We start from the raw sequence: 27,790 nt of genomic DNA on the forward strand, positions 1-27,790 counted from the left end.
CACTTGTATACCTACCATCAAACTTATTCATTTTCATATTTTTCTGTAATTGAATTCCAGAATTGGCAACATTATCCCCAACATTTTACATATAGTGCTAGTTTGTCTGATATTGTAATTGTTACCCCAATATTGTTTTAGTTTCACTTTTCCTGGCTTATATTTTTACCACACTTTATGTTCAACTTTATTTTTACTTTTTTTTTTTTTCAGAAATGAATGCTATACAAAACATTTGGCTGAATTTTATAAAAATCCATTCTGGAATTTAATCTTTGGGATTACTGGCTTTACCCCAGGTGTTGTAATTACTGTTTAATTGTTGCTGTTTTTGTGATATATTACAACTAAGATTTCTAATTTTAAAAAGTTGTATGTCTTTGTTTCTTTTTTCCTACCTTCCTTTTTCTTTTTATTAATTCACATAAAATTGTGAGAAAGAATACAGAGAGATCCATTTACCAGATCATTTACCCAGTTTCCCACAATGGTAACATCTTACAAAAATATAGTACAATATCACAACCAGGGAATTGGCATTGGTGCAATCCACTGATCTTATTCAGATGTCCTCTCTCTTGTGTGTGTGCATGTGTATGTCTACAGTTCTATATAATTTTATCCCTTGTGTAAGCTCATGTATCCACCACCACATTCACGGTACAGAACAACTCCACCACCACGAGCATCCCTATATGCCGTGTTATAACCACATCACTACTTCTCACCCTAACCCCCATCCCTAGTGTCTGGAAACCACTACATCTGTTCTCCATTTCTAAACTTTTACCATTTCAAAAATGTTATATAAATAGAATCATAAATAATGCACTTTTTGGAATTGGCTTTTTTCATTCAACACAGTTCCATGGAGATTCACATACCAATAGTTTATTCATTTCTATTGCTGAGTAGTGTGCCATGCTCTGTCTGGACCACAATTTATTCAACCATTCACCCACTGAAGGACACCTGTGATGTTCCCAGCTTGGGAATATTATAAATAAAGTTGCTATGAACATTTGTGTACAGGTTTTTGCGTGAAATTAAATTTTCATTTGTCCTCTGAGGGACTTGCAGTAGATCAGGGGAGGAATGAGGCTACCTGGGCTGCATCTTAACAAACGTTCACCACCCGCTCATTCTATCCCCATCCCATCTGCAAGGTGATACATTTGTATGTATCTCAAGGCCATATTTTAGTTCTAAATTTTTACTAAGATACATTTTTGTTTTATTTGTAAGCTCTCTATTTCCTCAACAGTAAAATTTACTAAAGTTTTTCTCATGTACTCTCTCACATAACTCACACTGCCCTCCTGAACTTATTTTTCATTTAAAACTTTTTTTTTTTTTTAGTGGTTTGAGAGGTGGCCTATTTATTTATTTTTGGCCAGGTTGGGTCTCGTTGCTGTGCACAGGCTTCCTCTAGTTGCAGCGAGCGGGGGCTACTCTTCGTTGAGGTGCGCGGGCTTCTCCTTGCAGTGGTTTCTCTTCTTGTGGAGCACGGTCTCTAGGCGCGTGGGCTTCAGTAGTTGTGGCACGCGGGCTCAGTAGTTGTGGCGCACGGGCTTAGCTGCTCCGCGGCATGTGGGATCTTCCCCGACCAGGGCTCAAACCCGTGTCCCCTGCACTGGCAGGCAGATTCTTAACCACTGTACCACCAGGGAAGCCCTGTAAATCTTTTAAGAACTTACAGGTCTGACAACATCTTTATTTCACACTCAAACTCTAAATAACAGTTTGGCTTAATATTCTGCCTTCTTGCCTTCTATGTTGTTATTGAAAAGTCTGAGATCTAATTCTTATCCCTATCTAGATGATCTGCCCTTAGAGATTTCTTTTATCTTTGTTATATATAAAGTTTAATTAACAACCTATTGACCACTCCACCCTTTTCTATTCTGTTAGAGTTATTAAGCCCATCGGTAAAAGGTCTTATAGCTTTTCCTTTTTTCTGTGCAACTTTCAGTCGTTAGTCCCTCAAATATTTCCTCTCTTGCCTCTATTAATTGTTTTCTTTTCCTCTGCCTTTTTTTTTCATATGAACTTTGATCAAATAACCCTATTCTGCATGTTGCTTAACTTTTGGTTTTTTTCCTTCTCTCTGTTTCTCAGGCCCTCAGAGTTTTTGAATGGTCATCTGGCTCACTAGTTGGTTCTTCAGCAGAATCCACCTGGCTGTTCAACCCATTTACTGAGACTTTTTTCAATTTTTACATTCTGCCCTCTCTGAATTTCCATTTGGGTTTCTTTGTGACTTCCTATCTCCAATACCCTCCCTTATTTTGGGGAAATACGTGATACATCTATTGAACATCTTGTGTCTAATTACACATCAACAGGTAAGAGTCCTTCCATTGTTGTTGTTCCTTTATAGCAGTTGCCCTCCTAAGAAGTCTTGTGTATTTTCCATATGAGTTCATGTTTCCTTAGGCATATTAACCACTTTGGCTGGTGATGGGTCTTTGGAGAAGGGGATAATGCCAAGGCCCTAACTTGTGCCCAACCTAGTAGGTTTATGTGGTGGGAGGGTGGGACATCGTCTCAGGGAAAAGAACCTCTGATGGAATAATCTGTACGTCTGTGCTTGAAGAAAAACATAGATTCCCTCAGTTGTAATTATCTACCCCTCATGGAACTGGGAGGACTGGAGGAATGCTCAAGATCCAAGCCCTCCCATGGTGGCTCCTCTGAGGCTGGTCTTCTAGTCCTACCTCCCCCGATTCACTGGCCAGCAGGTGCTTGTGTCTTTCCAGAAGCAACGCAGTGGGCACTGGCCTTCCCAGGCAATGTGGGAGAAAGAAAGGGGCATGCCCGAAAACCTCTCCTCCACTTTATCATCTGTTTCTTCCCCACATGGAGACCAAATCATTTTTAGTTGCCCAGGGGGGTTCTCGGATATTTTTTATTATTAACTTGTCAGATCCATCAGCATTTCTCTGATTTCTCATGGTGTGTGCAGGGCTGGATTGAAGGGAAAGAGCCAGCAGCCGACCTCTCATAAATTTCCTCAGGGAAAAGAGTTTGCTCATTTTGTAAATAATTTTCTACATTATAGTGATTTGAATACTGTAACTTTGTGTTCATTTTCTTTTTGATGAGATATAGTATGTGTGGTCTTTGAGTGAAAGTGAAAGATATTTATCCAGAAATATCTCTTAGAATGCATATGTCAAAGTGTGGAAACCAATTTTAGAGACACATACTGAAGGGTGAGTAAATCACTGTAGATACAAAATTGCAGTGCTTCATTATAGCTCATGTAATAATTTCATGAACCTTCAGATTTTTAAAATATCTTCTTACTGAATCCATTTATAACAAAGAGAGTAGTAACTAATTTCAGAGTCTTGCAATGTTTTGCTATTCCTGTACAGAAGAATAATTAGGTCTTTAGCAATAATCCCTTAAATGAACGACTTACAGCTATTTGAGCTATGTGAGATCTTTGGTGATGTTTTCACAACTAATAATGAGGCAATTTGAAGATACAATTTCAGTGTTTGGGAGAAAGTTCTTGAATAGAGAATTGAGATTCATCATTTCTGTTATTCCTCCCAGTTAAAAGTTAAATGAGGTCCAAGAGAGATCATCTGATTGTGGCTTGAATCCTCATGGAACTGAGGCATGAGTGTGTTATTTACAGAGAATGATGTTAATAGAGGGGGTAGGTAGGAAATTTGTGGGCAAGCTTCGATCCATTTTAGAAATGGAAATACTGAATTCTAACACAGACACCTACAATTTCAGTTCTTCTTACCAAACTCTCTTTCCTGACTTATTAATATTTTCACTTAAAGAGTATTAGCATTTTGGGACTTCCCTGGTGGTGTAGTAGTTAAGAATCTGCCTGCCAATGCAGGGGACGCGGGTTTGAGCCCTGGTCCGGCAAGATCCCACATGGTGTGGAGCAACTAAGCCTGTACGCCACAACTACTGTGCCTGCACTCTAGAGCTCGCGAGCTACAACTGCTGAGCCCTCGTGCCACAACTACTGAAGCCTGTGTGCCTAGAGCCTGTGCTCCGCAACAAGAGAAGCCACCGCAACAAGAAGCCCGTGCACCACAACGCAGAGTAGCCCCCGCTAGCCATAGCTAGAGAAAGCCCATGTGCAGCAAAGAAGACCCAATGCAGCCAAATAAATAAATTAATTAATTTTAAAAAAAGAGTATTAGCATTTTACCTCATTCTTTAGAAACTTTGAAAATAACCAGGTCTTTTTCTATAACTACGATGGAGGAAACTATCAAACCGATATGTGAATGCCCAATGGTACGAAGCTTTCAACTGCAAATTGCTTAAACACTACTAGTTCTCATGTGTCTAAAAATCTTTCCATTCCTTGAGCAACAAAGATTTAATCTCCAATTTTTTTTTTTTTTTTTTTTTGTGGTACGTGGGCGTCTCACTGCTGTGACCTCTCCCGTTGCGGAGCACAGGCTTCAGATGCACAGGCTCAGCGGCCATGGCTCACAGGCCCAGCTGCTCCGCGGCATGTGGGATCCTCCCGGACCAGGGTACGAACCCGTGTCCCCTGCATCGGCAGGTGGACTCCCAATCACTAAGCCACCAGGGAAGCCCCTAATCTCCAATTTTTAAAAACTGTTTTTCTCAGAAATATTTAAATTTTATTCCTTTGTCTTTTATTTTCCAAGAAAGAAGATTAACACAATTGTCCCCTGAACAAAGACTTTTGGATATTTTAGCCCACTTCCCAGAATGCCATCTGATAATATGACAAGAGGAAATGTAGCATATGAAAAAGTGTTTGTCTAGGAAACTGTAGTGGACACTGTTGTTTTCTGAGCCAATGCCCCTTCTTCTTTTTACCCTTCCTAACAGAACTCGGGGAGTATTCAGGTAACCAACCCTGCCTCCTTGGGACTTACTGGATGGTAACCCCACCTTAGCTCCTCAGCTAAACTGTGATTAGATGAAAATAGTTGACCTATGATATTCTACTGGACAAGCCTTTATGGTCCAGGGGTTGGCAATCCCAGATAGCTGAACTTAGCTCAATCAGACCATGTTCTGTGGCCCATGCTGGGGTGCTGGTGGGTGGGGAATAGTTTTTATTTTCTCTCCCAAAACAGCAATGAACAAAGAAACCACTGTATCTATCTTGTGACCCTAATGGAAGCAGCCTACAAGCAAAGCTGATGCATTGTGAATGGAAATGGCTGAAAAAAAAAGAAATGGAAAGAATCTGGGTGTTTGAGGACAAGTCTTAGTTGCTGAAGCAACCAATGCAGGTGTCCATTCCTACTTTTGTTTAAGCCATTTAGAGCTGGTGTGCCTATTGGTTGTGGCTGAACAGAGCTGATTCAGCCAAAATCAGATGACTCTGATGGGAGTTTAGCCTCTGCTACAAAGTTGGTGACCTTTGAGAAGTACTTTCTCTCCATTTGAGTTTCTATATTCGTAAAATAATATCTCATGTCTATCTCAGAGGATGGAATATAAAAAGGAAGATACGAAATGATATATACAATATGTAAAAGAGCAATAGTAGTAGAAAAAGTATATAAGTTCTCAAATCTCGAATAGAAGTAGGCACTAATAAAATGAAAATCAGTCTTAAATGTGCATGTATGGTGGCCAAGGTGTGACCACTGTGGTCCACATTTATTTATTATTCTATTATTATGTAAGAAATATAGATTGGGGCTTCCCTGGTGGCGCAGTGGTTGAGAGTCCACCTGCCGATGCAGGGGACACGGGTTCGTGCCCCGGTCCGGGAGGATCCCACATGCCGCGGAGCAGCTGGGCCTGTGAGCCATGGCCACTGAGCCTGTGCATCTGGAGCCTGCGCTCCACAGGGGGTGAGGCCACAACAGTGAGAGGCCCGCATACCGCAAAAAGAAAAAAAAAAGAAAAGAAATATAGATTGGGTGAGACCAGCAATTAATTCCATCCAAGAGTAAACGTTCCAACAATAATAAAATATATTTTGCAGAAGGGTAGTGCAGTCACTCACCCCCACCATTCTCAACAAACACTACCATCATCATCACTACTGTTAATTAACAGTGATTGGTCAGGAGCTGTTCTTAATCCTCAAAATAACCTTATGAAGTAGATAGTATTGCAACATTGTGGCAGCTTAAAAGCACAATTCAAATTCTTTGACATTCCTACAACTGAGAGGTGGAATCTTAGTCCTTTCCTCTTGATTCTGAGCCACCTTTAGTGACTTTCTTGTACCCAACTGATTCTAGAAAAGGTCATGCAGCTTCCACCAACTCTTCTGGGACACCTGCCCTGAGGGAAGCCAGCTGCCGGTCAAGAATGCCTTCTATCCTGAGATCCATGCTGAGGAGACTACATGCAATTGCTTGGTCATTGGCACCAGCTACAATCTCAGCTGATGGCCACTCTCAACTGCCAGTCATGTGAGTGAGGCATCTTCCTGTTCAGCTGAGCTGACATGACCGCACCCTCAGTTTCATGACCACAACCCCTAGTGAGAATTGCCCAGCCATGCCCTTCCCAAGTTATGACCTACAAAATTGTAAGCAAAGTAAAATGATTGTGCTGGGACAGACCTTCATTTTACAGGTGAGAAAATTAAGGCATCCTCAAAAGCCAAAGATATATTCTCACCATGAGTCTGCTCAGTTCCCTTTCCTTTGTGGATAAGCCAATCAGCCACAAATTTTAGAAGGCTTTTCCAACTTTGCAGCCTGTTTAAAACTCTAAGCAACAAGTTACCTTTCCCCCCACCCCCTACATCACTCAGTTGTAAACACATAGATAAAGAAGGAAAGAAACAACTAGGTAGATAATTATCTGGAACAATTGAACACTCAGTTTTAGAACATGAAGTCAAAGTCATCAGGTATCTCCATCAACCCAGCTCCTCCTCTTAATTTCTCTATTTATATTCATGGTCTCTTATTCCTGCCTTATCCTGGCTTATGTGTTGCTCTTGCACCATTAGAATTCAATCCTCTGAGAGCAGCAGTCCTGTCCATGTCAATCTCAATTGACATGTACACACTGCTATATTTAAAATGGATAAGCAACAAGGACCTACTGTACAGCACAGGGAACTCTGCTCAATGTTATGTAACAACTTAAATGGGAAAGTAATTTGAAAAAGAATAGGTACATGTATATGTATAACTGAACCACTTTGCTGTGCACCTGAAACTATCACAACATTGTTAATCAACTCTACTCCGTTATAAAATAAAAAGATTTTTTAAAAAGTAAATTGATTAATACAACATTGTAAATCAACTATGCTTCAATTTTTTAAAAAAAAAGAGTGAATAGAATGAAGGCCAGAAATCATGGTCGTTTTCAACATTTTTCTTTCCCTCCATCAAACTGTAGATCATAAATGGAGAACATTGTTCAGGTCTATTCTTCCCCTTGTTGACTCTACCCCAAATTAAGCAATTCATTTCTTCACCCCTGCAGTTAATGATGAGGCTTTCTTCCTTCAGACATCTCACTCTTTCAATCTATCCCGTCTATTATTGCTCTAAACACGTTAGTGGCTTTCACTGCTTGTCAGACGGAAAGCCAAGTCCCTCAAGGCCTTTCACCAGTCGACCTCAACTCTGCTCCAGAGGCCTCCCACGGCTCTCCTGTGTGTTCCTGGATGACACCCAAGCGGACCACTAGGCTCTTCCCAGGACAAACGGACAAGTTTCTAATTTCAGACTACTACTTCCCTGACTTTTCTTTTCCAAAATCCCCACCCATTAAAAAGCCATCTAATTCATCAAGGCCCATCTCAAATGTCACTTTAGTCTTCCCTGATCCCCACACCATATTCTCCAAACTCCTATGGCATTTTATAGTACTTTTTTTTTTTTTTTTCAGTATGCGGGCCTCACTGTTGTGGCCTCTCCCGTTGTGGAGCACAGGCTTCGGACGCGCAGGCTCAGCGGCCATGGCTCACGGGCCCAGCCGCTCCGCGGCATGTGGGATCTTCCCGGACCGGGGCACGAACCCGTGTCCCCTGCATCGGCAGGCGGATTCTCAACCACTGCGCCACCAGGGAAGCCCTATAGTACTTTTAAGACAGTTATTATGTTCCTCCTTGATGTCTGGGTTTTATGTACGTATACCTTCTACTGTAGGTACTGAATGAGGTTTGAGAATAGGTCATACTCACTTTTTTACTCCTATGAATCATATGGTCTAGCAAGGTATTAACCATGATAGAACTCAGCAAGTACTTAATTAACTGAATGAACTTTCAGGGAAGTTACACTTAAAGGACTCCTCCAATTTGAAGCAGATAAAACAATTAAGTTAAAAAATATCCATGCTAATAAAGGTTAATAGGGGGAAAGCTTTCCTGATAAGTGGTCCCTGTAGACTGACTACACTAAAATGGAAAGGCTTCCAAGAAAAATTAAATGAAAATAGGTAAAGCACAGAACAAACAGTATTCTGTTAAGATCTCATTTGAGTTTTTAAAAGTAACAAAAGGGCGGGTATACACATCCATATACATGTATATATGCCTATGTATGAGTGAAATATTTCTGGAAGGATATACTTGAAACTGTTTCCTCATAGTTGGGGGAGGAACAGGGGATTTTCTTTATATTTTACCACTTTCTGCTTTCTTTCTTTCTTCCTTCCTTCCTTTATTTTTTCCTTTCAAATAAACCACATGCATACTTTACTTTTATAACAAGAAGGAAATTTAAATTATTTTTGAATTTGTCCACTTCTTTTCCTTTGGCCTTTTGGCTAAATTTTGCAGCCTTACTTTTGGTGCTAAACGTCTCGCTTTGCAGTCCCTGTCATGGTTTGTGGGGACATGTTTGATCAGTGGCAATTGTGGAAAGGGGCTTCTAAATCAGAGCTCTTCAGAAGTAGGAGAGCTCCACTGAGTCCTGAGAACCACAGGATAAATGTAAACACACGCCCACACCAAGGGCAGACAAGGAATTTTAAAGGGAAACAGGAGCAAGACGGGAAGAGAGAGTGCCTGGTAAATCGCATCCCAGCTTATCTCCTGGGCACTTCCAGTAGCTCAACCTGAAAAGAAAAGGAGCCAGACCCCACCCTGTAGGTGAAAGCTATTATTCTTCCCGCCTCTCAGAAGAGGCGCCTTTCCAAAGACAGCTCAGGGGTGGGACGGACGAGGGACCTGCCAAAGAGCTCCCACCTGAACGTTTTATGGGACCAACGTGCAGCCAGACAGTCCAGGAGGTAGAACGTCCACGCAGCTCTGCAGACACGTGCCTCTGGCCATATAGAAAAGAAAACAGAGAAATGTCCCCAAACTGTGTTCTATCAAGAACAGTAAAAGCTCCTTGGGAATGAGTGATGCCTCGATGCTGCGAGTACCAGCCTGGTGATGCTGTCGGCTCAGCGTGAGAACCGTGGGGGTACAGCGGGGCTGGAGCCGCAGAAGCTGTCAGCTCATCCTGTCATTGTGAATGCCTTTAGGTGGGCTTTCCCTGGTGTCGGTGTTCTCTGTCCACAAACCACAGGAGGTGTAACACGAGCTCCAGACAGACAATGATCACGGCTCCCGAGACGGCGAACAACAGCACATTTGCCAGGGACGGAGGCTTTGTATCTAACTTTGAAAAGGGAGCCCAGCCAGCCAGCTGCAGCCTCCTCAGGGTGCCCACAGGCTGAGCCGCAGTCCCCCAAACAAAAGGCGTGATCAGTGTCTACCTCCAGCAAAAGGAGCTCAAACGAGACTTCTTCACAAGTGATAGGCCACGCGGGTGAGAAGGAAAGGGCAAAGGGGGACACCTGCGCGGTCCGACGGCACCGGGCACCGGGGACGTGATGCACGGAGGCACCAGGACGACAATACCGGGAGCGGCCGGTATACACCGTGCCCACCCTCCAGGCGTGGCCCCGCAGCATTTTGCCCATATACCTCTGTTTTGACATATATCCTAGATTGTAATAGTCCACATACATTTGCTCCCTCCCAAAGTGAGGACGCCTTCAAGGTCAGAGCGTGCCCTGGATAGGTCACTGAGTGAACAGACTTCTCCCAGGGAGGGCTGCCATCTGCCTTGTGCTTTCCTCAGGCCACCATCAAGGCTGGAAGAAATCAAAGCCCAGAGCTCCCAGCGGGGCCTGCAGAACGGACGCCGCCAGCAGAAAGGGTAGGAAGACATGAGAAGCCTTCCTCTCCTCTTGGGCGCCCACGCGCATGCGCAGGGGCCTTGGTATTGCTATCTCTCAGCTGCTCCCACCGTAGCTTATCCTAAAGCCCCTGGCACCCTGGCCCTAAACTGAGGAAGGAGAAAGCCAGAGAGCAGAGTGGTCCCACAAGGAGTGTGACAGCAAGGGCTGGTAAAGGAGAGCTGCAGGGGTGAAGGGGCTGGAGAGGTGACGAGTGTCTAGCTGCTCCTTAAATGTACGAGATCAGGCGTCAGAGTGAAGGCTAGTCCATAGGACGACCAAGCAGCAACACGGGTCAGCAAGGCGGGGAGCCCACGGCCTCAGGGTTCCACCAGGCACACCCCCAGATCCCCAGAGAGCGGTCTGCACTCACTGAAATCCCCTGCAAAATCTTGTGTGTGGGTGCATTTGCACAGAAATAGGGTCCACGGATTTCATGAGATTCTAAAAAAGCCTTGTGATTTTAAAAAAGGGAAAAAAAAGGGATTAAAGTGCACAGGAATCACTTGGGGATCTGGTTAAAATGAAGCTGCGGTTCGCACACCAGTGTGGGCCTGAGACTCCGCCCTCCAACCCAATCTGGATGACTCTGTGGATGGTTCACAGTCCACACCTTGAGTAGCAGGCACCTGACTGGGGGGCCCTACCTGCTGAAACCTAAAGCCTCTGGATGGCCACACCACCGGCACCCACAGGGTTCCGTGTGACACGGACTGATCTGGATTTTAGCACATGTGACAAGAAACACCCGACACGAGACAAGCACAGACAGGTATTACTGGCACTTCCTAAACGCCTCTGGAGTTTAGGACCAGCTCATCATTAATACGGAAGACCTAGAAGACCGCCTTCCATCACTGCTGAAAAAAGATAACCTGGAGTCCCAGGTGTCTGGGCCCTTCTTGTTAGTTCAGAAGGAAATCCGGCAAAGAGAGAGTTTTCCCTCATTCTGGCTTTCACCAACCACCTCTGGGAAGCTGACAAGAAAAGCAAGGATGGTCAAGTGACCTCATTTTGTTTATAGAGAGCATGCCTGGTGCTGAATATCTATGCCTATGAAAGATCAGATTAAACCTTCCCGGGGAAACTGAAGCCCGGCGGGCAGCAAGTTCCACTGGCAAACACTGGCCATACAGAGAGAGTCTTAGCCCTGTCGGCCTGGCTGGGCTTTCGGCCACCAAGCAGGGCACTGAGGGCCGAGCAGTGCTGAGATCCCATCCTGAGACAGGAAGTCTGCCGGGGAAAGTAGAAAGCACAGGATCTGACAGCCAAATTGTGCATCAGCAGCTCTATCCCCGGTACACAAAGTATTATAAAGGCTGAAATCCAAATTGAAGTCTAAAAATAGCACAATGAAAATATTTCCTTCCTTCCCTCCACCAGAGAGCAAAGCAGCTGACATCAATATCCTCAGGGCACAACTGACTTCTCTGAGTTTACATGGAAAGAACGATTACACAACTGACCTTTCTCACCATCAGACCTACCATCCCAGGAAATAAGGAAGGGAAAGCAATTACACTGTTGCTGAAAACCCGTAATGGATATGTGATTACGATTATTAATGTGGAAAGAAAGAGACAGACTGCTGAGCTGCAACCAACCACTAAGTGAATCTGCATGAGATTCCAGGAGGGGGATTAATTTTTTGTTTTCTTTTCATCTCTCAGCCAGTCATTGGAATGTGACCCCAAACTTTAAGCATGGCCTGTCACATCCTTATCAGTATTCACTGCCACTGCACTGTGGTCACATTATCTCCCCTGGATTCCCAAGTGACAGGTTCCTTGCTGTAGGGGATTGTTTTCTCTTTGCATATAAAGGGGAGGAGGGTGTGGCAGGGAACCGGACTTGTCAGGTGCAGGAAATTAACGAATTTTCAAGACAACAGAAAGACATTTTGTAGCAAATACTGACCTCTCTGTTTTTTTCCTACTGATATCCAATATACATTATCTAATCTGGAGGATGCTGGATTTACAATCCCTCTGAACAAAGGGATGTTATGGCTCATTCTAAAGAAATAAGGCTGTCAACTCCTTCAGCCCCTGGTGGGGACACTACTGCAGCACGAAGTACACTTGTCGTAAAAGAATAGAATGGATAGTAAGAGGTGCAGGTAGAGAGTGTGAGATTTCTCTGACTTTATATGGCGCCCTGAAAACCCGTTCCCCTATACCACTTACCTATCCATCGAATTTCCAATTACTGTCTGGCTCAAGGTCCATATAAACATGGCAGCTTCATCCAAAGTGGGCCATTAGAACTGGAGATCCCCAGCGGGGAAGGCTGGGGACGGGGATGCCGGGTGAGGAGGAGAGGGGTGTGTTATCACCCTCTCTGTGCCTGGTGGGGCCCTAGGCACTTTTCACGCGTTATTTCATTCTGTTGTACGATTTCACCACGACGTGAGTAGGTACTCGAGATTCTGCTGTTTGCTCAGAGTTATCCAACTAGCTAGTTGGAGGAGCTGAGCCTGAATGCCACCCCGATGACAAAACCCATGACCTGATGGCACCAGATTTTCACTCATTTTATGAGAAATATTTAGTCTCCCTTCTCTGCCTGGGGAACGCGATTTCCTGTTCTATACTGAAACCAAACAAAACACAGGGACTCATTTGACTGCTCTCAAATACACTGCATAAGACCCATAAAGCCACTCTTACTCTTAGCTAATTATTTGTGGTAGATCTTGCTCATTTTTGGTGCAAATCTAGGAACATTTCTCTTGAGATGACAAGAATAATCGTAGTTGTTGTAAATGGTAACAGACGAAATGGGCATTCATTATTATGTGCAAAACTGAGCATTTCCCTAGCCTGCCTGTCACAAAAACAAAGGTTTCAACTGAAAGCTGTTTAAAAATTCTATATACGTACACACACATGCACGTATGTGTTATGAAACACTTTTTACTCTAATCCTTATTATTCTTTCCCGGACTCTAATATTCAGCCTTTTGCAATAATAATAGCAATAATAATTATTATTATGTTATAAATAATATTATTTTTGCAAATAATAATAATAACGGCAACAAACATTTACTGAGCATGTGCCATCACCGGTGAAACAGGCTTCACGTATCTCATTTAATCTGTGCAACAGCTCTGTGAGGAACATCACTATTATATTTCTTTTTATAAACAAGAAAACTGAAACTTAGATTAAATAATTTCCCGAGGTCACTAAAGTAGAAAGGATAGAGGAGGCCTGGATTAGATCATCTGACCCAGAACCATCTTCTTGGCCGGGCACCGTCTTTCTTCCCAAACCCCCATTGGTCCAGGTCCCGGCCAGACACCGGCCCCGAACCGACAGCGCCTTCCAGCTCTTCATACAACTCCCGTGCTACCTTTTTTTTGCCACCTTCCCTTGACCACCTCCACGTGCAGAACCAGCGGGCACGACCACCTTGCCTTAGACCTCAAGAAGCAGCCGTATCTCAGCCACAAGACAGCGAGCTCCCCAAGGGCAGGTCTCCCTTCCCTGCCCACCCAGCCCGGTGCCGGGTGCACCGTGAATGCTACACATTCCCATCCCACGAGCCCATCCACGGGGACCATGGCTCTGTCCCCTCCCCACCCAACAGGGATGAGAGAAACATGGTCAAGATCCTCTGAGTGACATTTCTTCACACCCATAACAGTAATTTTGCACTTTCCCCCTTTTCTCTGGTTTTGTTATGCTAAAGGAGCCCCCAATCCATCAAACCACACTCAAAATGCTATTTTCTAGTATTTTAATCACATCACCCAATTTCTTCCCCACATATCCTGTTCTATGTGCCCTGGTACATGTGTAACTTACTTTAAAAGTAATTAAAATGACAGCATTTATAAAATATATAAAATAGAGATGGCTGGTTTAATCACAAAAGGGTTGACTGCAAAGTTCTCTCAAGTACTTATCTTTCCTGACAGATTTATCTGTTTGTTCAAAGATCAGTAATGACTTGAGTCTGTCAGGCAGCCTCTGGGTCAGGCTGCTCAGGTGTGAATCCCGGCTCCGCCCCTCACCAGCATGTGACTTAACCTCTCGGGGTTAATGACAGCATCTGCCTCACTGGATTGTGAAGACAAAATGAGTTAAAATACATAAAGCGCTAAGAACAATGCCTGGACGTGACGCGTACAACTACCAATACTTGCACTGTCATCACCACCATCACCTGCATTACAAGGCCCTCCGGGATCAGGGCTCTATGTGCCAGTTACGAGTCCACTGCCTCTCAGCTCCAAATCTATGCCTCACTGCCTGCTTTGCAAACGTTTAGCTGGGCCCTTTAAAAAATTCTCCTTTGTCGGTAGAGGGGGCGGGGGAGGCTTTCTAAGAGGAGGCAGTTTCCTTCCTTGTTCCAGTGTGCTCTCAGCAGGCTCCTAAGGGGATGGCTTCCCTAGACCCTGGCCCCCAGAGCACACACAGCTGCTGCAGTGCCCAGGTCCCGGAGCAGCTGCGGTTCCCCAATTCCCAGCTCTTGCAAGTGGGGCTGGTTTCCCCAGTGCTCGGCTTCCGTGGCTTCTGCTGAACCAGGATGCCTCACACACAGCTTCCCCAGCATCTGGCTCCTGCTGTGTGGACGGCTTCTCCTGCACAAGCCTCTGCAGGACGCACAGCTGCTCCAGCACCTGCATGTCAGCTGCTCCCAGGAGCCAAGTTTCCCTGCAAACTCCTTCAAGCTCTTCGTTAGCAGACTGCCTCTGGTGAGACAGCTCCCCGTGAACAGTCTTCTTTGGAACCCTGGAAGGTGGGTCCCAGAAAGTTCTAGGTAGTCGCCTGCCGGCAGGTGCGCTGCTGCGGGACTCAGCACTCCAGACAGCATCACCATGCCCTCTTTAAGGAGGTCTGCATCTTAGCCTGGGGGCAGGGGGTTCCCGATCTTAGCCCTGTGGGTGGTGGCTAAGTTCTCTTTACTTCTTCCTGGTGGATCCTCCATTACTCCAATCCTTTGTTGTAATGAATAATTCTTTGTATTATGCTCTCTGTGTTCAAGTTACTTGCTTGGGTTCTGTCTCCTGATTAGACCTTGACTGAAACACTCTCCGCCCTCATCTCCTTGCCCTTATTGGGAACCATCTGGTACCCTCAGCCTTCTTTTCGTTTCATGCTCTCCAAGTGGGTTCTTGTCTTAAGATACTTTTTTTTCATTTTCCAGAACGTCCTGAAACGCCCCCAAGCCTTCACATGGCTGGTTCCTGTGAGTCACTTTCCAGAGTTTGCAACCTGCAGTTTTCCAACCCAGGCCCTACAAACCTCAGTCACCATCCAGCACATGGGCCTGTTTCACTTTCTTCACAGCACTTATCGCTGCATGAATTCTCTTATTCTTTCTTGGCCTCCTTCCCTAATTAAATGCAAGTTCTGTGAGAGCAAAGACCGTGTTTGTATTGTTTACTACTAGAGCCTCAGGGAACAGTTGTCAGATATGAAAGCACTTGATAGAGAGTTGTATTAAAAAGATGAGAAGGAAGAATAAGAAAGGTTTACAAAAAAAAAGGAGGAATCTGGTTCCCAGCCATTTAATGCTCTTGATCTAATGAATTGCTTCCATTACCCATTCTCCCAGTCAACTGCTGCCTCAAATCCTGGAAGCACCACTGTCTGTTACTTCCCACAATCATAGATTATTTTCTTTAAATTTGCCCTTCCTTCTACTCTCTCTTCTCCTGTAGTTTCATCATTCTCCATACAGCAGTCCTGTCTCTATGAACTCAGGACTTTATTAGCTGAATCGCCTCCTTGCTGGCCCTAGCAGGCTCTAAGAGACTCATCTGACCCAAATCACAGTCTTTCTCATTATTCATATATTAAATCTAATATGACACACTATGCATGTACCTCGTATAAAAAATTTTCTTTGGAAAAGAAACAGAAGTGAGAATTTTTCACAAAGGTTTTTGTTCTGTTTAAAGGTCCTCCTCCTGTCTATTTTCATCCTGTGTATGTTTTGTATTTTCCTTCTTTTGAAAGTGTTAAGAAAAAAGACTTTCTTTGGGAAGAGCTACATCTTTCCGCACACTTCCACCCCTGGAAACAAAGACCTGAGGAAAGAACACAGGTGCCTGTTAGGTAAATGGTGTCAGTCCCATCAGTTCAATAATTCAAGGCTCTTGAGCAGAGAGAAATTAATTTTTAAATTTGCCATATAACAAAAAAAAAGTGGAAAACTACAAAATGCCCTTCAATGAAATATGGTTAAGCAAATTGTAATAGGTGTACTTATTGAATGTTAATTACTATTAAAACCGTGGTTATAATTGTCATGTAGTAACATAGAAAAATATTTTTGACAGACCACCTGGTTGAAAAAAACAAAACAAAATGGTATTTCCAGAATCAGTACATGCAATTAATTATAACTGTTGTTGAGTCTTGGGAGATGTTGGGGGTGGTATAAGCTAAGTATGAGGAAGAAAATAAAAATGTCAGCACAGAATGGGTGCTGACAAACAGAGCTCAGCAACGTTGAAATCTAAAGAGGATTCTGGCTCCCAGCTCTTTAGGAATTGACCCCTTTCTGATTAAATGGACTGCTGGGTTTACACTACAGTATGTGGGTTCTATTTCCTATTCTCAGGAAGTTGTACATTCACAAGTCATCTTGGCAGGTGTAGAACAGCATGTGTAGTACTGCACCTTTTGTCTAAGAGAGGATATAAATATATATGGCTATGTCATTAAAAAGCAGTGGAAGGATAAAGCAAAATTGAATTAAAATGGTTTCCTGTAGGAGAAAGTCAGGAAAAGGCTGAAGAGAGGGAAAGACAGCTATACTTTTCTGATTGCACCTTGTTTTGTACATTTAACTTTGAACCATAAAGTTTGTGTTATATATTTGTTTGTGTTGCTAAAAGAAGCAACCACTAAAATAAAAGGCAAAATAATAGAGGCTTGCCTACTGTGCATTGAGCTAACTATGCATTGAGTTGATGGTTGAACAACACCAAGGGGAATTAATTAAAGGGACTTTAAACCTCTGTAATTTAACTGTGCATCCCTGGTGGGATATATCCTAAGAACAAAAAGAACGGCAAAGAAATCTTAGGTTGTTTTCAGTTATCATATTATTAATAAAAATGTCAGTATTATTATTCTGAAACCATACATAAAATGGATGTACCAAATATAATATAATATATATACACATGTATATATAGTCAGATATACTACATACATGTAATCAAATATACCTCATAATAGAGATAGATAAATATATAGATAGGTATAGAATTCTTTTAATGATATAAGGAATAAAATTTTTCAGCATAAGAGAAAAGAAATACCAGTATAAAATCAAAGAAGTAAAACTATGTAACCCTAAACGTGAACTGGAAATAACAGTGTGAATCTGTGATATAATTTGTCTGAAAAAAAATCCTAGCTCTGTCGACTGAAAAGTTCAAAAATAATGATAATCCAGTAGCTGTGGGCACCCCCAGGGTCCAGTCTGTGGTCTCTAAGTATCATTTCCTACTAAAATAATAAGAGCTCCTTGCAGAAAATGCTGATTCTAGATCTGGGCCATGAAATGTGCAAGATGAGCCTGAAATAGCTTGTTCCATCAGAAAACAAGGAAGCATTTAGGTTGATGTTAAAAGATTCAGGGGCCAATTTGAACGGGATCTCCGCCAAAGATGGGAAAATTTGAAAAAGAACACTTTCTGCAAAGAATTGAAACATAACAAATATGTTAAAAATCCATGACTTCATAATGCTACATTCACACACACACACACACACACACACACACACACACACACACACACTCTTTTTGTTCACCTTTAGAGGATTCTAGAAAACCAATTATTATTCTGAAACAGGTGCATAAAGAGAAAGAATCAAACATTTCTTTCTTTTGTAAGTCATAACTCAGGACAATTAAACAGATGTTGAAGGAAATTTTGTTTTTAAACTTTGAGACATTTACTTACTTTCTCACATCACCAATCATGGATTATTATGAGTGAAACTGAGTGTCTGTATCTTTCATCTCTTCAGGAAGGCAGCACTACTGAGTGCCTATGACATCCTATGAAGAATTTTAATCTTTGGTCATAGCATTAAGAGCTCCCAGTTTCACAAACCCACAGACCCTCTTTGAAATAACCTGAAGAAATTTCTTTTCTTATAGAAGAATTTTATGTAAAAAAAAGATGACTGTGATGGAATTAGAATATTAGTATTTCACAATCCACTAATGAAATAATAAGTCTAGTCAATAATCACCAATTTAGGTATAAAAAGCTGATGGAAAATCTGATACAAAGAGGGCAGGGCTCCCAGTCTTGAACCCAACAACCAATCTCAACACCACAGGAGAGAAAGAACAGATAATATTGGCTTCCTTATGTAGAAAGTAACAACGCTATCAGTGAAGCACTGTGACAATAAAATCAGACCTCAGTGTAATCAAATCTATAGATCTAACTACCAGTTTATAGGAAATACATGGGAAAAAGAAACATGTTGACCACAAGGACACAAGTAGCCAAACTCTGTAGGACAAAAATATTGGTTAATTTAACAACAAGAAAATGAAGTAAAACGAGTAGGAACCTGTAGGTTAAAGAGCCCTGACACATTTCTTGATGTGAATAAGACACCTGTCAACATAAAATTATGAGACAATTTGGGAAAATTGGATATCTGATGATATTAAGAAAGTCATGTTAATATTTTTAGGTGTGATAATGGTATTACGGTTAATTTTTTCTAAGTCTTTATCTTTTTGAAGATATGTGTTGACATATTCATGGGTTAAATAAAATGAGATTCACTTCAAAATATTCCTGTGGGGGGCAGGGTGGATGTGGTAGGCTGAATAATGGCTCCCCAAAGATGTCCACGTCCTAATCTTCAGGACCCGTGAATGTTACCTTATATGGCAAAGGGGACTTTACAGATATAATTAAGTTAAGGATTTGGGGATGGGGAGATTACCCTGGATTTTCTGGTCAGCCCAATGACATCATCCAATGGTCCTTGTGAGAGGGAGGGAGAAGGGTCAGAATCAGAGGAGAAGGTGATGCAGAAGCAGAGACTGGAGTGATGTGCTCTGAAGATGGAGAAAGAGGCCACGAGCCAAGGATTCCAGCTGGCCAGTAGCAGCTGAAGAAGGTAATGAACCAGATCCTGCCCTGGAGCCTCCAGCAGGAAGCAGCCCTGCCAACACCTTGACTGTAGCCCAGTGAGACTCACATCAGACTCCTGGACTCCAGGACAGTAGATTTGTGTTGTTCCAAGTTGTTCACGGCTGTTTCAGCAGTGATAGGAGACTAGTACAGTGAGAAAGTGGAGGGGAGTACGGCTGAAATCAGTTCAGCCATGTACTGAAAATTGTGGAACTGGTGAGAAGTGCACATGGGGGTTCGTTATAAGTTCTCTAGTTTTGCACGTGTTTGAAAAATTCCACAATATTATTATTATTAAATAATATTAATTATTAAATTAATAATATTAATTAATTTATAAATTATTAAATATTATTATTATTCCACAATAATTTGGATTTTTAAAAATAACGTCTTACTAAGGGAACCGAAATCAAAAAGTTCATTCTTAAGACACAGTTTTCAAGTTTCATACCTCTGTCCCATACCCAACTCCAGAACGCTGTGGTAACATCAGTCTTGGAGAACGAGGTGCTGAGGGAGTTTGAGACAGACAGATTACACACCTACAGAGTAGTCCCTGGGGCACCTGAGGGAAGGTGCCTGATCTCTGCCAGCCTCAGCCCCCTTATATATTCAGATAATAACAGAGCCTGAAGCTCACTGAGTGGTTGGGAGGCTTCAGTGAAATAATCCATTTAAAGTGTTTTGTGGATTACCTGCATACAGTATCTCTGAATAAGGGTCAGCTATTGATATATATCATCATTGCATGTCATTCCTACAAACATTTGAAGAATGTCTCCAGTCAGTCTCAATCCTAATTATCACAATCCTCTAAAATGTACCTGTGAGAAAAGACACATGCACCCCAATATTCATTGCAGCACTATTAACAATAGCCAAGACATGGAAGCAACCTAAATGTCCGTCGACAGAGGAATGGATAAAGAAGTTGCGGTATACATACACAATGGAATATTACTCAGCCATAAAAAAGAATGAAATAATGCCATTTGCAGCAACATGGATGGACCTAGAGATGATCATACTAAGCGAAGTAAATCAGAAAGAGAAAGACAAATATCATACGATATCAGTTATATGTGGGATCTAAAATATGACACAAACGAACGTATCTATGAAACAGAAACAGACTCACAGACATAGAGAACAGATATGTGGTTGCCAAGGGGGAGGCAAGACTGGGGGAGGGAAGGATTGGGGAGCTTGGGATTAGCAGATGCAAACTATTATATATAAGACGGATAAACAGCTAGGTCCTACTGTAGAGCACGGGGAACTATATTCAATAACCTGTGATAAATACCATAATGGAAAAGAATATGAAAAAAGAATATATATATGTATAACTGAGTCACTTTGCTGTACAGCAGAAATTAACACAACATTGTAAATCACCTATACTTTAATAAAATTTAAAAAACGAAAAAGAAGCACCCCTAAAAGGCCCTGTTGGGTGATGAATGAGAGCTACAAAGTTATCTTTTGAGGCTTAGCATATAATGCAATCACAGAAAATTCTTCCAGCTCAAGAAATGGCATCTCAACATTAGCAGCCACAGAAGGAAAAAACCGCTTTCCTCCCTGAGGTGTGTGTGATCAAGGATTTAGAACCCACCCTGGGGTGAGCTCCCTGACAGAAGGGGACACAGCACAGCACAGAGAGCGTCTGCAGCTCATCGCTTGCTGCTTTGCAGCTAATGTTTGCACAGCTGTTGTATGACTCAGGGTGGCTGGGAGGGAGGGATGCGGGGTCGGGGGGGGGCGGTAAGGAGGAGAAAAGGAGCAAAAATGAGTCACAGACAATGTTGTGTGTAATATTTCATCTAACCCACATTTGCCAAGGCTGCTGCAAACCTGTCATCTCATTTTACGCGAGCTAAAGGCACTGAGCAGAGTCTTAAAAATGACTGCACACTGAAAGTGAGCATCGGAGAAATTCCAGGAGGAGCTCTACTTCTATTAATCATGCGTCTGAAGCTAACAGGTTCATCCCATGTTAGCAAATCAAACTATCACACAGTCTTGACAATGCTTCCTTGAATCGTTAAAAGTCTTCTCATTTTAATTAATGACAAATTGGATATCTACCTGCTGGGGTTTCCATTGATACAGCAATTAATTTTTCTTTAAGATTTCTCAACTCCCTGCCAAAATGCATCGAAAACACTCAAGCTATATGGTTTCTCTTGAGCTTGTAAAAGTCATCTTAGTTTGGACATTCCGTATTGATTAGTCGTAATCGCCTTTTAAGAATGTAACAGGCCTACTGTGAAGCACACTGGCATCTCTGGGGGACAAGGGCACACGGGCCCCCAGAGCACAGTGGACAGAACATCCACCTGACTGCCTCCCCAAGTTCAGGTTTACATAGTAACTGCAGTGGAACGGCTTTCCACCACCTAAACCAAATGGAGTAAAGAAAGAGGAATCACTGGCCATCTTGCCAAGCCTCAGGCCTCCTTAAATATTGGTTGATTTCTTAATTGATCTCAGTGGGGAGAATGATCGTATCATTGCTTTAAAACACACACTTTGGGATGAACTGGACAAACCACAGGGGAGTCTGTTAGCAGAGCCTTCTGTTTTAATAGTCAATCTCGGGCTTCCCCGGTGGCGCAGTGGTTGGGAGTCCGCCTGCCGATGCGGACGTGGGTTCGTGCCCCGGTCCGGGAAGATCCCACATGCCGCGGAGCGGCTGGGCCCGTGAGCCATGGCCGCTGAGCCTGCGCGTCCGGAGCCTGTGCTCCGCAACGGGAGAGGCCACAGCAGTGAGAGGCCCACGTACCGCAAAAAAAAAAAAAAAAAAAAAAAAAAGTCAATCTCCTATTTGCTATTAGACAAAATCACGGCCATCTTTTTTATTTTTCAGGCCATCTTTTCAGAACAGCCTCACGTCCGATGAAGGGTTGAAATATCAGTGACAGAAAATGATGCCAGAGGACCAAGACCTTTGGTACACACTTTTAGTTCTGATGCTGCAGTCAAAAATCTGTCTTCTCCCATACAGATGGCCAACAGGTACATAAAGAGATGCTCAATATCACTAATTATTGGAGAAATGCAAATCAAAACTGCAGTGAGGTGTCACCTCACGCTGGCCAGAAAGTCTACAAATAATAAATGCTAGAGAGGGTGTGGAGAAAAGGGAGCCCTCCTACACTGTTGGTGGGAATGTAAACTGATACAGCCACTATGGAGAACAGTATGGAGGTTGCTTACTAGAGTTACCATATGACCCAGCAATCCCACTCCTGGGCATATATCTGGACAAAATTATAATTCAAAAAGATACATGCACCCCTATGTTCATTGCAGCACTATTTACAATAGCCAAGACATCGAAGCAACCTAAATGTCCATCGACAGATGAATGGATAAAGAAGATGTGGTACGGATATGAGATAGAATCCTACTCAGCCATAAAAAAGAATGAAATAATGCCATTTGCAGCAACATGGATGGACCTAGAGATGATCATATTAAGTGAAGTAGGTCAGACAAAGAAAAATATCATATGATATCACTTATATGTGGAATCTTAAAAAAAAGGATACAAATGAACTTATTTACAAAACAGAAATAGACTAACAGACAGAAAACAAACATATAGTTACCAAAGGGGAAAGTGGGGGAGGGATAAATCAGGAATTTGGGATTAACAGATACACACTACTATAAATAAAATAGATAATCAACAAGGACCTACTGTATAGCACAGGGAACTATAGTCAATATCTTGTAATAATCTATAATGGAAAAGAATCTGAAAATGAATATATATATTAATATATATAGCCATATATATACATAACTAAATCAATTTGCTATACACTTGAAACTAACGCATTGTAAATCAACTATGTTTCAATTTTTAAATAAATAAATACTTTAAATTTAATTTTTTTCTAAAAAATCTGTCTTCTCCTGTGCCAACCACATGGCTCATGCTACCTGCATCCTTCCCATCACACGTCGGGAAGAAGGGCTCTCCCCTCTCTGCAGCCCCTCACCAGACAAACCCAAAGGGTTTCTGACTAATTTTCCTCTTCTTTCCTTCTGCCACCCTCTTCTCTAAAGCAACATTTTTACTCTCTCAAAGGAAAATATCAGAGGGAGAGAAGCAAATATATTGGAGCTACTTTCTCCCCAAAATGCTCTCTCTCTCTGAGCTCCATTGACGGTCAAGATGAAGGGCTTTGGGCTCCCCTGGTGGCGCAGTGGTTGAGAGTCCGCCTGCCGATGCAGGGGACAACGCGTTCATGCCCTGGTCTGGGAAGATCCCACATGCCGCGGAGAGGCTGGGCCCGTGAGCCACGGCCGCTGAGCCTGCGCGTCCGGAGCCTGTGCTCTGCAGCGGGAGAGGCCACAACAGTGAGAGAGGCCCGTGGACCGCAAAAAAAAAAAAAAAAAAAAAAAAGATGAAGGGCTTTGAAGCTCCGTGAATTGCAGAAGAGATGATAAATTCCTCCCAGCACCTGAGCTCTGGAGCCTGGCACCCATAACTTTCTTGCTCTCAAACCCCCCCAAACCAGCCAGGATGCTTCTAAAGTCAGTAGAGTGTTGGAAGGATCCTAGCCCTTTGGTCACAGAAACCGTGGAAGGCTCTAACCCTCAGCCATTAACAAGAACTCAATTTCCTCACCTCTCTCCCCTTCCAGCCTCTGCAGGAGGTGCTAACAGCTGGCCAAAGGGCAAGCAGAGGAAAAAGCTAAGCATTTAAATAATCAACCAGGTTTTGCAGCCCTTCAGTGGAGGCTATAAGCTCCAAGCAAACATCTCTTCTCTCCCCATACTTTCACCAGGAGGATAAGAGATTCTCTTCTGGTTTTATAAAGTAAGGATTTTTTGAAATGTAGATATTTTGATTTCATAATTTTCATGGTGCCATAGCTTCTACTAAGGTAATAACAGCTAGCATTTATTAAGTTCTTTTTGTATACGGAAACATTCTTTATCTTTGCTCTATTATTGGTCTTTTTTTTTTTTTTTTTTGCGGTACGCGGGCCTCTCACTGTTGTGGCCTCTCCCGTTGCGGAGCACAGGCTCCGGACGCGCAGGCTCAGCGGCCATGGCTCACGGGCCCAGCCACTCCACGGCATGTGGGATCTTCCCAGACCAGGGCATGAACCCGTGTGCTTTGCATCGGCAGGCGGACTCTCAACCACTGCGCCACCAGGGAAGCCCTATTGGTCTATTTTAATTGGCCACACATGAGCCAGACAATTTGACTCCAGAGCCTGAACTTTATCTAAATGTCTCTGGTTCTCCACATTCATCAGGAAAGAGATTGTTTGTTTGAGGGTTTTTTTTTTTAATGGTAAAAACTTAGGAGGAGGGAGACCCTTCATCTTAATTCCCCTGTCTAGGCCCTGCTTCTCAGCATCCCTAGAAAGGAAGAGTGGACTCCATGCCCTCTTTGTGGACCGGACGTAAAGGCCGGGTGGGATTCAGCAGGCCACAGCTCCTTTTCTTGCCCTGAAGGAAAGACTTGCCTAGTTGGGGCAGTTGCAGGGGTTCTAGAGGCAAGAGCTCGACTCTCTCTTTCTGAAAAACCTCAGTAGGCTTCTCTAAATGGACTGAAGTGTTCTGGATACTATACTCATCATTAACTGAACATTTCAGGGGAAAAAGCTATTTCTGAGTAAAAATTCATTACTAGAGTTCTTAGAGAATGAAAAGTATTGTAGTGAACTGCAGTGCAAATGCAGACCTCCAAAGTTTATTCTAAATTCTACCATTCACATAAACTTTTTCAAACATTACTTAGTTTTATATACATATCAGTCATACTTAATGTCTAGAATAGTAAACGGCTGTGGTGGTGACTCTAATCCCCATACAAATGTTACCAATACTTTCCCTACACTTGTTTTTCCTTCTTTTTTCCCTACTTTTTAAATTCATGCCATCTTCTTGTATTTTAAGTATTATTTTTCTGTAAGTATGTATTTTTATATGTTTAACCATTATTATTTTAAGTATACTGAAGGATTTTCTGTTATAAGATGAAATAAGATTAAAAATTAAATGTGAACAATCAACGGTTACATATTAAATTAATGATTATGTAGACCTTTGTAGAATTAACTGCTTTAAGATTTCTTATCAGTCTGAATTTCAAAATAGTAATGGTATTTTAGATCCTTGTTTCCCCTGGAAAATTAGATAGTATAGCCAAATTGCTTCAATATTCAAAAGCGGGCAAATCTAACACGAATATTTTCACAAAGGCTTTCGTGTATATGATGTGTAGGATCAATTTATCCAGTTTTAGAAGGAAATGTGGGCTTGCTACAAAAGATCAGCAATGGATGGAGTCACAGTATCTCCTGGGTGGAAGGACTGAGCCCTGAGTGGGCAATTGAGGTGAGAAGGCAGAACAGGGACATAAAAGGAAAATTCATGTCCCAAGACAGTGCGATCAAAGGGCAGGCGAGAAGCAGACGGGAGACAGGACAGGAGCCAGAGGACAGAGAAGTCCCTGTGGGCTATACCTCCCTCCTCAACAGAGTCTGAAAGGACAGACAGGAGTCAACCCAGTAGAGAGATGGCTTATCGGGAGGGGATGAAAAGGGGTGATGCACTTCTGGCCTCTGCATCCCAAACGTCCCCTTCTGCTAATGAGAGAGAGAGACAGAGAGACAGAGACAGAGAGACAGAGACAGAGAGAGAGACAGAGTGACAGAGACAGAGAGACAGAGAAAGACAGAGAGCCAGAAAGAGATAGACAGAAAGACAGATATAGAGACAGAGAGACAGAGTGACAGAGACAGAGAGAGATAGAGAGAGACAGAGTGACAGAGACAGAGAGACAGAGAAAGACAGAGAGCCAGAAAGAGATAGAGAGACAGAAAGACAGAGAGACAGAGAGACAGAAAGACAGATATAGAGACAGAGAGACAGAGTGACAGAGAGAGATAGAGAGACACAGAGAGCGACAGAGAGATAGAGACAGAGAGAGACAGAAAGAGATAGAGAGACAAAAAGACAGAGAGACAGAAAGACAGACAGAGAGACACACAGAGAGATAGAGAGACACAGAGAGAGACAGAGACAGAAAGACAGAGAGAGACAGAAAGACAGAGATAGAGACAGAGAGACAGAGAGAGATAGAGAGACAGAGAGACAGAAAGAGATAGAGAGACAGAAAGAGAAAGAGACAGAGAGACAGAAAGACAGACATAGAGACAGAGAGAGAGTGACAGAGACAGAGATAGAGAGAGATAGAGAGACAGGGAGACACAGAGAGACAGAGAGAGCTAGCACAAATAAAAATAGCTCCCAGCTGAGAATAGAGGTGAACGCGGGAGGGTCAAGCCAAACAGGGGAGGGAAAAGAAAGAAGCTGAGAATCTGCCTTTCTGAGATGCAGAGGAAGAAAAAACGGGGCTGAGGCTGTGAAGATGGGGTGAGTGAAGCCCTGGGCTCCCAGAGAAGCAGTGGTGTCTGGGGAGGTACTAACGTGTCTGACTCGTGCCTTCTAAGAGGAAGAAGGGACGCCTGGGTCAGCAGCAAAACAATACAATAAAAGTGCAAAAAACACAAGCAGGTGTCTGCCCACGCCTGGTCACTTATCTCCTGGCTGTCATTTCTTATAGTCACTTCCCCCGGCAGCTTTCGAAATAAGGTCAATGTGGGTCGAAAATGGATTGTTTCAAGGTGCACCGAAACGTCGGAATTGCTTTGCAGAATTCAGAATAAGGAACGTTCTATATGGGTTCCTAAAGAATTCTAGGCATGGTTAAACTCCTGTTGGGAAGCTGGTGAGCAGCCCCCAGCCTGCTGGGAAGCACAGCTCGGCCAAGTTTGGAATGTACTCCTGGGAGCAGCAGCCTCCCAGGCTTTCAGCTATGATGCTTTTAAGGGGCACACACCTGAACAAGGCTCGTGATTTCTGGCCTGAAGTTACCAATAGCTCCACACTGTAAATGCCCACCCCACCCCCCGCCTTTTGTAACTCTGCCCGTTCCTTCTTCATGTCTCTGCCTCTTTCATCTTCTTTGTGTATGAGTGCCAACTCTTCTGTTAACCAATTAACTCCTTTTGTTCCTTTGTGGACGTGAAGACAAAGACGGCTGCTGCCTAGGCTGGTCACACGCTGAATGTGACATCTGATTCAGTAATCGGAAAATAAGCGAGTGTTGACGTCAGCACTGTCTCATCAGTGAGAAAATTACAACCATGCACTCTGATTTTTGTTTCACAAATTGTATGCACGTACTACTATACACATATAAAACAGGTTCAAGGACAAACCTTACATGAGTGAAATGAAAAAGTAAAACAGAAATTCTAAAATGTTCTTCCCACACCCTAGTGGACCATCCCGTAGGCAGCTGCCTTGGAAACAAGTGTTCCAGGGACCCCGTCTTCAGCCCTAAATTCCCATCTTCCTGAGATCGTGGGCATTTGGTCATCAGCACTTGCTTTTAATCGTGACTGACCGGCTCCAGGAGCCTTGGGTGAGGGGACAGACCTTGACCTCTGAGGCACACTGTGGGTAGCACCGCTCCCACTCTAGACGGCACG

General features: G+C 43.0%; 1 protein-coding gene and 1 non-coding gene across 4 annotated transcripts in view; both read right to left on the bottom strand.

The window, feature by feature from the left end:
* Positions 1-27,790, bottom strand: part of DISC1 (DISC1 scaffold protein) — a 348,316-nt gene that overhangs the window by 37,158 nt on the left and 283,368 nt on the right. The gene's annotated exons all lie outside the window — the stretch shown is intronic.
* Positions 18,108-18,234, bottom strand: LOC131751705 (small nucleolar RNA SNORA25). Its single transcript, XR_009334271.1, has one exon. It is a non-coding gene; the product is annotated as a small nucleolar RNA SNORA25 (small nucleolar RNA).

This window comes from Kogia breviceps, chromosome 2 (genome assembly GCF_026419965.1).
Source record: "Kogia breviceps isolate mKogBre1 chromosome 2, mKogBre1 haplotype 1, whole genome shotgun sequence".
NCBI classification, from domain to species: domain Eukaryota; kingdom Metazoa; phylum Chordata; class Mammalia; order Artiodactyla; family Physeteridae; genus Kogia; species Kogia breviceps.